This window comes from Taudactylus pleione, unplaced genomic scaffold, assembly GCF_031769625.1.
Source record: "Taudactylus pleione unplaced genomic scaffold, aTauple2 ptg000500l, whole genome shotgun sequence".
NCBI classification, from domain to species: Eukaryota; Metazoa; Chordata; class Amphibia; order Anura; family Myobatrachidae; genus Taudactylus; species Taudactylus pleione.
The window spans coordinates 1445483-1459231 of NW_028284902.1; positions in this window are offsets into that span (position 1 = coordinate 1445483).

Sequence of the window (13749 nt, forward strand, 5' to 3'; positions counted from 1 at the left end):
TGTTTTTCTCCATCATTTAGGGGCAGAGCGGATAGTCAGACGTCGCAGATGTGTGTCTCGTCCCCTATCCCCCACTCCCACCCAAACATCCCCTGCCCACTCTTCCCCAAATTCCTCCTCCACCCCAGACATTGCCATCCTTCAGTCCCTTCCCTCTCCTCACATTACCATCTCTCCAATTTACCCCTCCCCTCAAAACCCCCTCTCTTTTCCTCACCCTCCACTTCTGGCAACATTAGCCCTCCTCCTTCCATGAGGCACTGGCCCACCTCAGATGAGGAGGAATTCGGGGCTCCAGGCCCAGTCAGCAGTGTGACTGGTATGTTTACATTTTTAACTATGGTTTTTTGCTTTTTTTTGTTGAAAATATTTTAATTTGGTTGATGTTGTCCTTTTGCCTGTGCAGTTCAAAATAGTAAAGTAGTTTGATTTTTTTTATATATATATATATCTTTGTGAAACAATGTCAAGGATGTTTTCCCCTTACACATATGACACATGTCCAAACACTCACACTTGTGTCTTTCTTGTTTACGGTACCAACAAATGTTGTAGTTTTGCTTAGGTTAAATACATATGTTTTTTTTTTAATTTCTTCTTTTTGGGCCCTTATTTCTTTTAAATCTTTTCGTTTGGCATTCCTTTTTTTTGTACATGTTTTTGTAACTGATGTTTGTTTTTAGTATAGCCAGAATTTTTTGTGTATTTTTCAAATCTAAATGAAGGTGTTATTTTAGTAATCCGCAAATTTTTTTTTCCGACAGAGGCCCAGAGGCATCACGAGGCAATTGCTGCCGGATTGATTGGTCTTCGGGGCCATGTCATTACCATGCTGGTGGCATTGGACCACCTTTGTGCGCTCCTGCGCCACTAAGTTTTTGCCATAACCAAAAAATTTATATACAAAAATAAAGTTTATTTTGAATTATTTAAGTCTCATTCCTTTTCTGTATATCTTAGATTGTTGAACCTTACGTAAGTCTTCTATTTGTCCCTGTGTTTTGAAGTAATGTAAATTTGTTTGTAGAAAGGTCAAGTAAGTATGTAAGCTTGCAAATTAAACACATAACAATACCAATAGGTTTGTAGAATTAACGACAACATTTTTTTTTTTTTTTTTTTGTGGTAATGTAAAAATTAAAGCTACCTGCTTAGGCCTTGAATTGAAAACATACTGATTCACCATAATACCTTTGGTGTTTGTTTTTAGCAACAAAGCAGGGTACAAAAGTTTAGAAATTAAGAAATTACAGTATTAGGCATTAAGCATGTTTGCATTTTTTTGAGCAGGTTACACTTGGTTGTAATTTACGAAGGAAATGGTTGGTTAACGTAAAAAAAACATTTATTGCACACAAATAATAAACACCAAGTGAATTGACAAAATAAATTCACACATTGAAAACACACACAAAAGTCCAAACAACACCAAAATCCCCAAACATAAAAAAAATCAGGAACTGTTTGAAGAAGTAGAATGGCAACATGAATCCACAAATGAGAAGAAATCATTAAACAAAATAAAAAGTTAAAAGTGTACATTAAAATATTACATGTCTACATTGTGTCAATTAAATTAATTTGTGTAAATAATTACCTAAAAAATCTTGCAACAATTTCATCGCGTATGGCCCCCCCACATACTGACCTCCGACCAACCTCGGGGGTAGCCGTCCTCAGGCAAGGCATCCTCTGGCTGCATTGGGACACCACTCCTTATGGTGATGTTGTGAAATATCCCACATAGGACCACAATTTTGGAAACCATAGCCGGCAAATACATGAGGTCGCCACCAGAGCGGTGGAGGCATCTGAATCGGCCTTTTAAAAGGCCGATACAGTGCTCCACCACCTGCCTGGTGGCTGTAAGTGTGGAATTATACTGACTTTGTGGCCCTGGTGTGGGAACCAAATAAGGAGTGAGCAGCCAGGGCGTGCAAGGCTAACCACTGTCTCCTGTGAAAATATGAAAAACAACATCAGGACCATTGGGTACAAAGCTTTGCATTGGTTTCAACAGAAGGTGTCAGCTTACCCAGAAGCTACGCATCACCATATTGTAGGTTGTTTAATTTGTGCCAAATCCCTGATTGCCGGATGACGAAGGAATCATGTGCACTGCCTGGAAATTTGGCATTCAGGGACAGGATCTGGAGGGAGGCATCACATACCACCATTACATTCATCGAGTGAAAGTGCTTTCGGTTCCTAAATATAGCCTCCTGCCTTGCTGGAGGCTGAAGTGGTATGTGAGTGCCATCCACAACCCCTATGATGTTTGGGAAGCCAGCAATTTGGTAAAATTTATCCTTCACCACATTAAGGGAACCCATATCCAATTGCATTTTAATAAAATGATGGAGGTGTTTAAATAGTGCATACATCACTGCCCTCAGGATCCTAGAAAAGGAGGATTGGGACATTCCTGCTACTATTCCCACGGTGGTTTGAAAGGATCCTGAGGCACAAAAATGTAACACCAACATTAATTGCGTAAGTGGTGGTATTGCTGTAGGACTGTCAATTTGCCGTTCAAGATCACTCTCTATTAATGAGAGAGTGTCTATGATGATTTTTGGAGGCAGACGGTATCACCTTAACACATCATCTGGCATTCCAAAAAGGGTGACACGTGTTCTATATATCTGGGGCCTTGCACGCCTACGAGGCCTATGCCTGGGACGAAGTTGAGGTTGGTCGGGTTCTGGAACCATGGCCAATATAATACGACCAACATCAACCTGAAATGTTAAGCCAGGTAAATATTGTTTTAGACAAATGTGTTAAGAAAAATATACTTATCTTTTCAAAGAAAACCAAAGATTCTTACAGGCCTGGGTCGTGTCATGTGAAAATCCAACTACATTTCAAAAGTAGAAAATATTTTTAAGATTAATTTTATAAACTTAAACCAAATATAGTTTTCTAAAATTTAGAGAAGGGACCACACATTAGTTTGCAAAATAGTACGCTACATTTAGAGTGAAGACATGATTTTACACAGAACAAGCACACATTAGTTTGCAAAATAGTACGCTACATTTAGAGTTAAGACATGATTTTACACAGAACAAGCACACATTAGTTCGCAAAATAGTATGCTACATTTAGAGTTAAGACATGATTTTACACAGAACAAGCACACATTAGTTCGCAAAATAGTACGCTACATTTAGAGTTAAGACATGATTTTACACAGAACAAGCACACATTACTTAGCGAAACATATGCTAAGACAACACATCTAATTTGTGAATTAATAAAACCAAAAAAACTTACCAAAAACAGACAAATATCAAAGTTATAAAAGGTCACTTGGGTTCCAGCCAAAATAACTGTAAACAAAAAAAAAATATATAAAAATTTAACCAAAATTTATTAATAAACGTTTATGGGATTTATTGAAATACTTACTCAAAAATATAAATAAAAATAGCAAAAAAAAATATGCAAAAACTGATAAAAAAGAAAAAAAGTAATACAAAAACGCTCCTTCAAAAAAATACCAACAACTCCTTCACGCTCCAGTAACCAAACTACAAACCACTACCCTGAAATTCCTCCAACAATCCAAAAATGCCACCTCGAATGGAGTCACACCAAGCCATAAATAGTCTTTATTTTCCCGCACAAATTAAGGATGGACAATAGGAGCGCACAATGAATGGTGTGGCCAAATAATGCTGACGCATGTATAAAAACGTCACTGAAGGCCCAAATCGGTCTGCTGCATTGAGAAAAGACAATGAGTACAGAGCAGCAAAGTACTAGCCAAGAGGCGCCATGTAAGTATTTGTTTTTTAAGGGGAAAATGCTTATGCTTAACATTACATTTTGAAACATTTTACTTAAAATATTTTTAAAACATTTAAAAAAAAGGTGTGGAGGAACCATGGAAGAGGCTGCTGGGCCTAGTAGGCAAACTAGGGCCCAAAAAAAAGGCAGCCACAATTCACAAGGAAGGAGATGGAGGTTTTGGTGCAAATGTGCAACGACAACCTGGCATAGGCACCAAGGAATATGGGTGCAACCCAGAGATGGAAACTGTGGGACAACATAGCCAGTGGTGTCAATGGGGTGGGTGAGTTTGAACGTTCAACCCGGGAGGTCAAACGCCGGTACGTAAAAACTACATTTGACTAAAAAGTATTTACAGGTCCAAATACTGCAGCAATAATGCCAACTTTTTAACCAACAGATGGAGCGACTTCAAATATCGGCTTAAACAAAAACTGGCTGATAGGGCTAGGCATGCAGGGGGGACAGGTGGGGGTTCCACCCCTGTGTCACTTGAGCTCACGGATTTGGAGGAGCTGGCACAGGGGTGTGTGCAGGATGAGGAGGTGTTGAGCATGTCGAACATGGATACCGCCATGCCAGACTTTGCGGCTCGGCATGTTGCCCCAGGTAAATGTTGTAATTTTAACAACTCAGAAATGTGTTTTGTAAAATATCTAGAATATAATTTTACTCTTTTCTCTTTTTTCTCACAGAGACACAGGCGGATGAGTCTGCTCCAGAGGTGAGCTTTGGCCGCAGAATTTCTTCTGGCTCTGCAGGGGAGGAAGCAGTAGATCCGGCTGAGGACCCTGTGGAAGACAGTCCAGGGCATTCCCCCTCGCAGGCAGTGGCCCTCCTCACTGATCTCAATTTTAAAACGGATCAGCACACTGAGATTCTGCTGAGGATGGACGCCAATCTGCTACGGGTGGCGGACGCCCTGGAGGAAAATACTGGCCTAATCCAGAGGCCACAACATCTGCCTCTGGCCAGGCCAGCCGAAGGAGCTCCCGGCCCCGTTCCAGCTCCCTCCAACCCCCGGCCAAACGGCCTAAAAGGTGATGACAGCACTGGCTAATTACCCCACAATCCATCTCTGTGTTTGCCCCATAGTCCTTCATGACTACAACCTCCCTCTCCTTTCTTGGGAATTTTTTATTTGTTTTTATTTTTTTAGTTCAGATGCCATTTATTTTGTGTGTGTGGCCCAAATCATTTTGAAATTTTTTTACCTGAAAATAAATATGTTTATGGAAAAAATTGAAAATTAAAAAAACAAAAATGGACACAATCATTTAATAAAATTATGATCAAAATCGGCAAAATTCTATTGTTGATTTATTCCAAAACTGGTTAAAAGGTAATCCCTCAAATAAACTTAGAAACAATACAATGGAAATAGAAACATTTAATTTTTTTTAAAAAAAACAAGGGTTAAAAACAATTTGAGTTTTAATTAACACTTATCAAAAAACAAAAGGACGATTGGTTTCTTGTCCCCAAAAAAATTATGAAAAAAAAAATATGCGTACAATATCGTTTCCCTAAAAAAGAAACACTTACAAACATTTTAAAAGCCCCCAAAAATAAAAAACCATTTGTTAGCTAATTGATTGTATGACCCAGAAATTAGCAGCTGAGTAGTTCACCTGCGTTCGGTTTTTAGCTACTAAAAAAGGTCTATTTCCTAAACACCTTACAAGCAGTTTTGCAATAAAAAGATGATTGTTTTTGTGGCCTCAATTGATAAATTGCTACACCATCGATGAGCCCAGGGAAGTACGAAGAGACCATCGTCATTGCGGTAGACTACACCAGACCACAAGCTGAGCGAGCAGTCTTAATGGAAATTGTATGAGACAGTGACATATCACTTGTTCCATTCACATTTCGCGCTTGCATAAGATAATTTATGTACGCCCAAAAAACGCCTTGACACGCCTGCGTTTTTCCATCTCCACCCCCGGCACCACCCCAAAATGGACAGTTCTGTCAATCACATTTGACATGTCACTTCCTGTTCGCTGTGTCTACGATCGACTGAAAAATGACCGCAATCAGACGTACGCACATGCGCACTGTTACACCGACGCATGCGTGGTTGGACAACATCGACTGACTTCAAACGAGTGGCCGCTTGTGAGCGGCTCTGAATCAGGCCGACTGTTCAAACAGACAGCCTCATGTGAAAATATGATAATGAGGTTACTGTGCAGGGTCTCACGAAGATGAATGAGAATAATCAAAATTGAAAGTGTTATTAACTAACATGTCTAATGCAAACTGTCATGATGTCAAACCTGGAGAATTTGTTATGATCCAAATTTTTTTTAGCTCAGGTTGTTTGACTGATCAGTGGAAAGGTCCGTATCTGACAATACCACATCCTCAAAGGGTGGCCGAAAAGATACGTGGGTCCATTCCACTCACTATAGGGAGGTTAACCAACTGGTGGAGATACAAGGCGGAGACAAGGCCGATAACGTGGACCTGTCGATTGCGAGTTTGTGCCGGAAGGATTAAAAAGGTGACGGTGAGATATCTGAGCTAAAGAAATGTGTAGATCAGTGCTTCCAGCAATGGAGTGGTCTGCTGTGGTCATCCTAGTTCTTTTTTTTTTCCAGAGTTTTTGTCGTGATGATCTGTTTGGGGATACTCAGTGTGTGTGATGGAGGACCGATTGAGGAAATGGGAGCTGATGGCAGTGCTGATGGAGTGGAGTCAGGAGGAGTGCAATGCCAATCTGGGGAGTGTCTGACCAATCTTAGTACTGTTATTGTGTTACCTGGGAAGAGTAGTCCCAGAAGTTATGACCCCTCACACATGTTGAAATGCTTGGTATACATAAAAGCATACTATCACCATATCTTCACACGCAATATGAACACAGAGGCAAAAGAAATATGATACCTGGTGACGTGCATAAAGCCACTCAGTTAATTAGTGAGACAACTGGCTTTCAAGTTTTAGTAGCATTGGATCCCACCAGGATTGCTCGGCGAACACTAAATTTTAGATATATTCAGGATCTTGCTAAATTGATAGATAATATCACCGAGATGTACGATGACACATTCAGGTATACAGGGAGAGAATTGCAAGCATACAAGAAAGAACTGGTGCAACACAGGCTAGTGTTATATTATTTAACTGCTGTTACTGGAGGGTATTGCGTAACTCTGGCCACCCAATTTGGAGTAAAATGTTGCACGTATGTCACCAATGATACCAGCGACCCCAAGGAGGTGATAGACCAAAAGATGGATGAAATTCTGCAGCTAAAATGGGAGTTTCATAAGAACCATAATGCTTCAGTGGCTGAAGTAAGGGAGAAGATCGAAGGATGGGTTTCATGGCTGAACCCAGTGAAATGGTTCTCAGGTGTAGGGGAATGGGTCCAGGAAGTGATCGCCAGCATAGGCAAGTTCTTGATCTTTATACTAATTGTCATCATAATAATTGGCATATGCGTCCGGTGTGTTCCTATTGTGTTGAAGTGTGGAAAATGTAAAAATAGAGTAAAACACAAGAACGAAACTATGATGGTGGTCAGTAATGACAATATGAATACCGAGGTAAATATAGAACTGCATTACAACCCTGAACTAGGAAATACCATCATTTAATGTATTATATTTAGACATGCATAGAATGTATTAGTGAAATGTTAATGTAAATGTTAATGTAAAGTCTAAATTCCCCTTCAAGACTGCTTTTATAAGACTGGTGCATCCCCACACCTTTCACATGATCTTCCAAGATCCGCGGTGTGCATATAATAGTAGTTTTATGTCCCCACTCAGAGACACATTATTGATGGATTAAGAACCACCTTGTGCCATCCCATAATAACACTAAATAATATGTAAATGTAAGCCTAAATTATATTTTAAAATCAGATTGTGATAGCATGTTGTTCGCTATCAAAGGGTGGACTGTCGAAGCTGGATTATTGGCTGAGACAAGATCAGTTTAAAATTGAATCACAGCGACACCATCTTGCGACTGGCCGCAAGACGCCATCTTGGAAATGAGATCGCAAGACGCCATTTTGCAAATGGCCGCCTAAGTTCCATTTTAGATAAACTCACACTTTAGTTTATGTGGCGATATTACTATTAGCATCATGCGATTGCATCTGTGACCATCGCCATAAGTTACGGCGATTCACCAAAAGCCCATTTCATGACTGTACGTAGTTTGGGTGCTCTGGATAAAGTGTATATTATTATAATTCCCCTAAAGAATATATTTCAGAAATGGCTGTACAGTATGTCAAAATTGAATTGCATTAGCTAAACAGAGCAAATGGCCACGTGACAACTAGTCTGTGAAGACAAGCTTCATGGACATAACGTCTGCTCTCACTCCAGGTGGCCCTGCTCAAATACAGCAAGAGGGTAGTTTGTAGCACCTTACATTAGCAGGCTTCCTAAATAAAATACCTTCAAAGCCAAGAGTGTTATCTGAGGTATGGGTCTTGTAGCTGTGCTAATTTGCATTTACTCAAGAACCTGGGAGAACAAAGGACTGTTCTTTTGAACCTGGGAAGGGTGGGGGCTGCTGAGAAAGGGGGGCGTGTTGAACTATAAGGTAAGCATTCCACAGTGTTAGGTGTTCACTTAGTTTAAGTGAGATTTAAGTGCACCATTTCTCATACACACATTAATACGCACAATTGCGCTGTTAACTAGTCACATATTAGCGAATGCATAAGATCCTATATGAAAACGCTGTTCATTAGCTTTATACGCACGCATCTGCTCCAAGATAACTAGCGTCTTTATATCAAACCCCACATACTTGATACGTGCATCAACAAAGTAGTGCCAAGCGTGCGCCTGTGTCATAAGTAAAGGGCCGGTTGGCTTGACCGTTAAGGGTGCTGTAACCCCCGAAAGTACACTCCAGTCCAAACCAAAAATAAAATTATTTTCTGTGTTTGTGAATTGTGTGCGCAGTAGCCGCACGTGCATCAACAAAGTAGTGCAAAGCGTGCGCCTGTGTCATAAGTAAAGGGCCGGCTGGCTTGACCGTTAAAGGGTGCTGTAACCCCCAAAGTACACTCCAGTCCAAACCAAAAAAAAAATTATTTTCTGTGTTTAGCCGCACGTATATATCAAATCGATATAACATAAATGGAGGACCAAACTTTCTCCGATAAAAATAAAATAGAGAAAGATCAAGAGCCACTTCCTCCTAGTGCTGAAGCTGCTGCCACTAGTCATGACATAGACGATAACATGCCATCAACGTCGTCTGCCAAGGCCGATGCCCAATGTCATAGTAGAGGGCACATACAATCCCAAATGGCAAAGTTCAGGAAAATGACCTTGAAAAAGACATTTAAATCAGCTGAAGAGAAACGTAAACTTGCCAATATGCCATTTACGACACGGAGTGGCAAGGAACGGCTAAGGTCGATCCCTAGTATGTTCATGACTAGTGGTTCAGCTTCACATGACGATGGAAGCCCTCCTCCCACTAAAAAAATCAAAAGAGTTAAGCTGGCAAAAGCACAGCGAAGAACTGTGCTTTCTAAGGAGATATCCCAAATCCCCAAGGAGAGTCCAAGTGTGGTGGTGGTTGCGATGCCTGACCTTCCCAGCACTGGACGGGAAGAGGTGGCTCTTTCCACCATTTGCACGCCCCCTGCAAGTGCTGAAAGGAGCACCCACAGTCCACTTGCTGATATGCAAATTGAAGATGTCACTGTTGAAGTACAACAGGATGAGGATACTGGTGTAGCTGGTGCTGAGGAGGAAGTTGGCGAGGAGGATTCTGATGGTGATGTGGTTTGTTTAAATCAGGCTCTGGGGGAGACAGTTGTTGTCCGTGGGATGAAAAAGCCCATCACGGTCATGCCTGGGCAGAAGACCAAACATTCCACCTCTTTGGTCTGGCAATATTTCTATCCAAATCTGGACAACAACTGTCTTGCCATATGTACCATATGTAAAGGTGAAATAAGTAGGGGTAGGGACGTCAACCACCTAGGAACATCCTCCCTTATACGGCACCTGCAGCGCGTTCATAAAAAGTTACTTTCAAGTTCAGAAACTTTGGCTAAGACCAAGCAGTCCAGGGACACCTAAATCCCGTTGTCCTGTTGTATCCAAGTGCCTGCAAACCACACCGTCAACTCCCTCCTCGTCAATTTCCTCCTTAGTCAGGATCGGAAGTAGTCCTGCAGGCCATGTCACTGGCATGACTGACTCTCCTATCCGGGATTCCTCCGGAGGATCCTGCATTGCTACGCCTACTGCTGCCGCTGCTGCTGTTGCTGCTGCTGGGAGTCGTTCATCATCACAGAGAGGAAGTAGGAACACCACTACTTTTACTAAACAATTGACCCTCCAACAGTCCTTAGCGAGGAGGATGAAGTACGACAGCAGTCATCCTGAAGCAAAACGTATAACTGAGGCCTTGACTGCTATGTTGGTGTTAGACGTGCGTCCGGTATCCGCCATTAGTGCAGTGGGATTTAGACAATTGATGGAGGTAGTGTGTCCCCGGTTCCAAATCCCGTCTAGATTCCACTTCACTAGGCAGGCGATACCGAGACTGTACAGAAACATCAGAAAAAGTGTCCTCAGTGTCCTGAAAAATGCCGTTGTACACAATGTCCACTTAATCACGGACATGTGGACAAGTGGAACAGGGCAGACTAAGGACTATATGACTGTGACAACCCACTGGGTAGATGTATCACCTTACGCAGCAACAGCAGCAGCGTCACCAGTAGCAGCATCTCAGAAACGCCAGCTCGTTCCACGGCAGGCTACGCTGTGTATCACCGGTTTCAGTAAGAGGCACACCGCCGACAACCTCTTAGAGAAACTGAGGGAAATCATCGCCCAGTGGCTTACCCCACTTAGACTCTCCTGGGGATTTGTGATATCTGACAACGCCACCAATATTGTGCGGGCATTACATCTGGGCAAATTCCAGCACGTCCCATGTTTTGCTCACACAATAAACTTGGTGGTGCAGAATTTTCTGAAAAGCGACAGGGGCGTGCAGGAGACGCTTTGGGTGGCCCGAAAAATTTCTGTCCACTTTCGCCATTCAGCTACTGCGTGCCGAAGACTGGAGCGCCAGCAAACACTCTTGAACCTGCCCCGCCATCACCTGAAGCAAGAGGTTGTGACGCGGTGGAACTCAACCCTCTATATGCTTCAGAGGATGGAGGAGCAGCAAAAGGCCATACAAGCCTATACATCCACCTATGACATAGGCAATGGAGGGGGTATGCACCTGACTCAAGCGCAGTGGAGAATGATTTCCGTGTTGTCCAAGGTTCTCCAGCCCTGCGAACTTGCCACACGTGAAGTCAGTTCAGACACTGCCAGCTTGAGTCAGGTCATTCCCCTCATCAGGCTTTTGCAGAAGCAGCTGGAGAAAGTGAAGGAGGAGCTAAGACGGAGCGATTCCGCTCGGCATGTGGGACTTGTGGATGAAGCCCTTCATTCGCTTTGCCAGGATTCCAGGGTGGTCAATCTGTTGAAATCAGACCACTACATTTTGGCCACCGTGCTCGATCCTAGGTTTAAAGCCTATGTGGTGTCTCTCTTTCCGGCCGACACAAGCCTGCAGAGGTGCAAAGACCTGCTGGTGAACACACTGTCAGCTGAAGCGGAACGTGACACGTCAACAGCTCCTTCTTCATTTTCTTCCGCAAATGGGGCTGCCAGGAAAAAACAGGTATCCTAAGCAACCCGCTGGCGGTGATGCAGAGCAGGCAGGACCAAGTTTCGACATCTGGTCCGGACTGAAGGACCTGGCAACAATTTCTGACATGTCTACTGTCACTGCATATGATACTGTCACCATTGACAGAATGGTGGAGGATTACATCGGTGACAGCATCCAAGTAGGCATGTCAGACAGTCCATACCTGTACTGGCAGGAAAAAGAGGCAATTTGGAGGCCCCTGTACAAACTGGCTCTATTTTACCTGAGTTGCCCCCCCTCCAGTGTGTACTCCGAAAGAGTGTTTAGTGCACCCGGGAACCTTGTCAGCGAAAGGCGTAGGAGGTTGCTTCCACAGAATGTGGAGAAGATGATGTTCATCAAAATGAATTATCAGCTCTTCCAGGGAGACCAGCCTCCAGAACGTACAGAGGGACCTGTAGTGGTGGATTCAAGTGGGGACGAGTTAATACTTTGTGAGGATGAGGATGTACACACTGAAGAGGGTGAGGAATCGGTGGATGAGGAGGATGAGGATGACATCTTGCCTCCGTAGAGCCAGTTTGTGCAGGGACACATTAATTGCCAGCTTGTTTTGTGGGGGCCCAAACGAACCAATCATTTCAGCCACAGTTGTGTGGCAGACCCTGGCGCTGAAATGATTGGTTTGTTAAAGTGTGCATGTCCTGTTTTGTACAACATAAGGGTGGGTGGGAGGGCCCAAGGACAATTCCATCTTGCACTTTTTTTTTTCTTTGCATTATGTACAGTTTGGGGCCTAGTTTTTCAAACTGCCATCCTGTCTGCCACTGCAGTATCACGCCTAGATGGGTCACGTGTTTGTGCCGCCCACTCGTGTCGCTTAGCATAGTCATCCAGCTACCTCGGTGCAACCTTTTGGACATAAAAACACTATTGTGAGGTGTGAGGTGTTCAGAATAGACTGGAAATGAGTGGAAATTAAGGTTATTGAGGTTAATAATAGCATAGGAGCAGAAAAACCTACAAATTCTGTGATTTTAGCTGATTTTATGCTTTTTTTCAAAAAAATACAGATCCAAAACACAAAACCCAGAACCCAAAACACGGAAGGGTGGTTTTGGCAAAACCAATCCAGATCCAAAACACGAAGAAAGATCCAGATCCAAAACCAAAACACGAAAAGTGGCCGGTGCACACCCCTAATATATATATATATATATACACACACACATTTGTCTGTTAAACACGCACACACACATATATATAATATATATAGTATGTAGCAAATGTATATATTATATATAACTTACGCACTAACACACAATATACAGTATACACACATGCACACTAACATACTGTATACAATAACACATACACATACAGACTATATACAATAACACATACATATACATAAACATATATATATATACAATAAAACAGTACACATACACTTACATTTTATGCAGCCACTGCTCAGTTCATTAGGCTCCGCCATAATGCCGCGATTTGCAGGTCATATTGCCATATTGGCTCGGCCCCCACTTTGGCCACGGTAGCAGGGGGAATTGGTCCGTCAGGGGGGATTTCTAGGTACTCAGAAAATCCCCCCTGCATGCTCTAGTGGTGGGGGCCCCTCTTTGTGTGGGGGCCCCGGGACAACTGCCCCTGTGCCCCCCCCTTAATCCGGCCCTGTTTATGGCCGATGGCGAATGCTTTTACCATCGATGGCGGAGAACCAGATGTTTTTCCTCCATCGATGATAAAGCATAACCAAATCTGTTTGTTTTTGTAAGGTGCCGGGACATGGAGCATAGCCCAGCTCCTGACATCTTCAAAGCCCCGGCCCTGGTTCTGATTGGCCTATGGGCCAGTCAGTCAAAGAACAGGGATGACCATCGGTTGGTGAAACCATCGCATAGTTGCTTACCATTGGTGGCCGCTTGCTAAATCACCATCGATGGTAATCACACCGATGGCCATCCCTGATCACAATTGTAACAGAGGTAGGTGTAATATACGGTTGGTGGCAGCCTTATATATATAGCCTTAGCATTATAATGTGTCAGGCATAATCGCAGTACTGTCAACGGCAGATAGTAGTCCCAGCAGAGTCTCTTGGTCCGAGCTGTCTTCATGGACGCTGGGGAGTAAAGACTCATGGAAACGCTGCACATGCGCAGTAACACATGTCAAAGATCAGACCTCTGTTAGCTGAGCTAGAGAGAATGGGGAGGAAAAAGGTGCTGGGACTACGGAAAATTGTATATTTAGTAGAGTCTTGAAGATGCAGCAGCT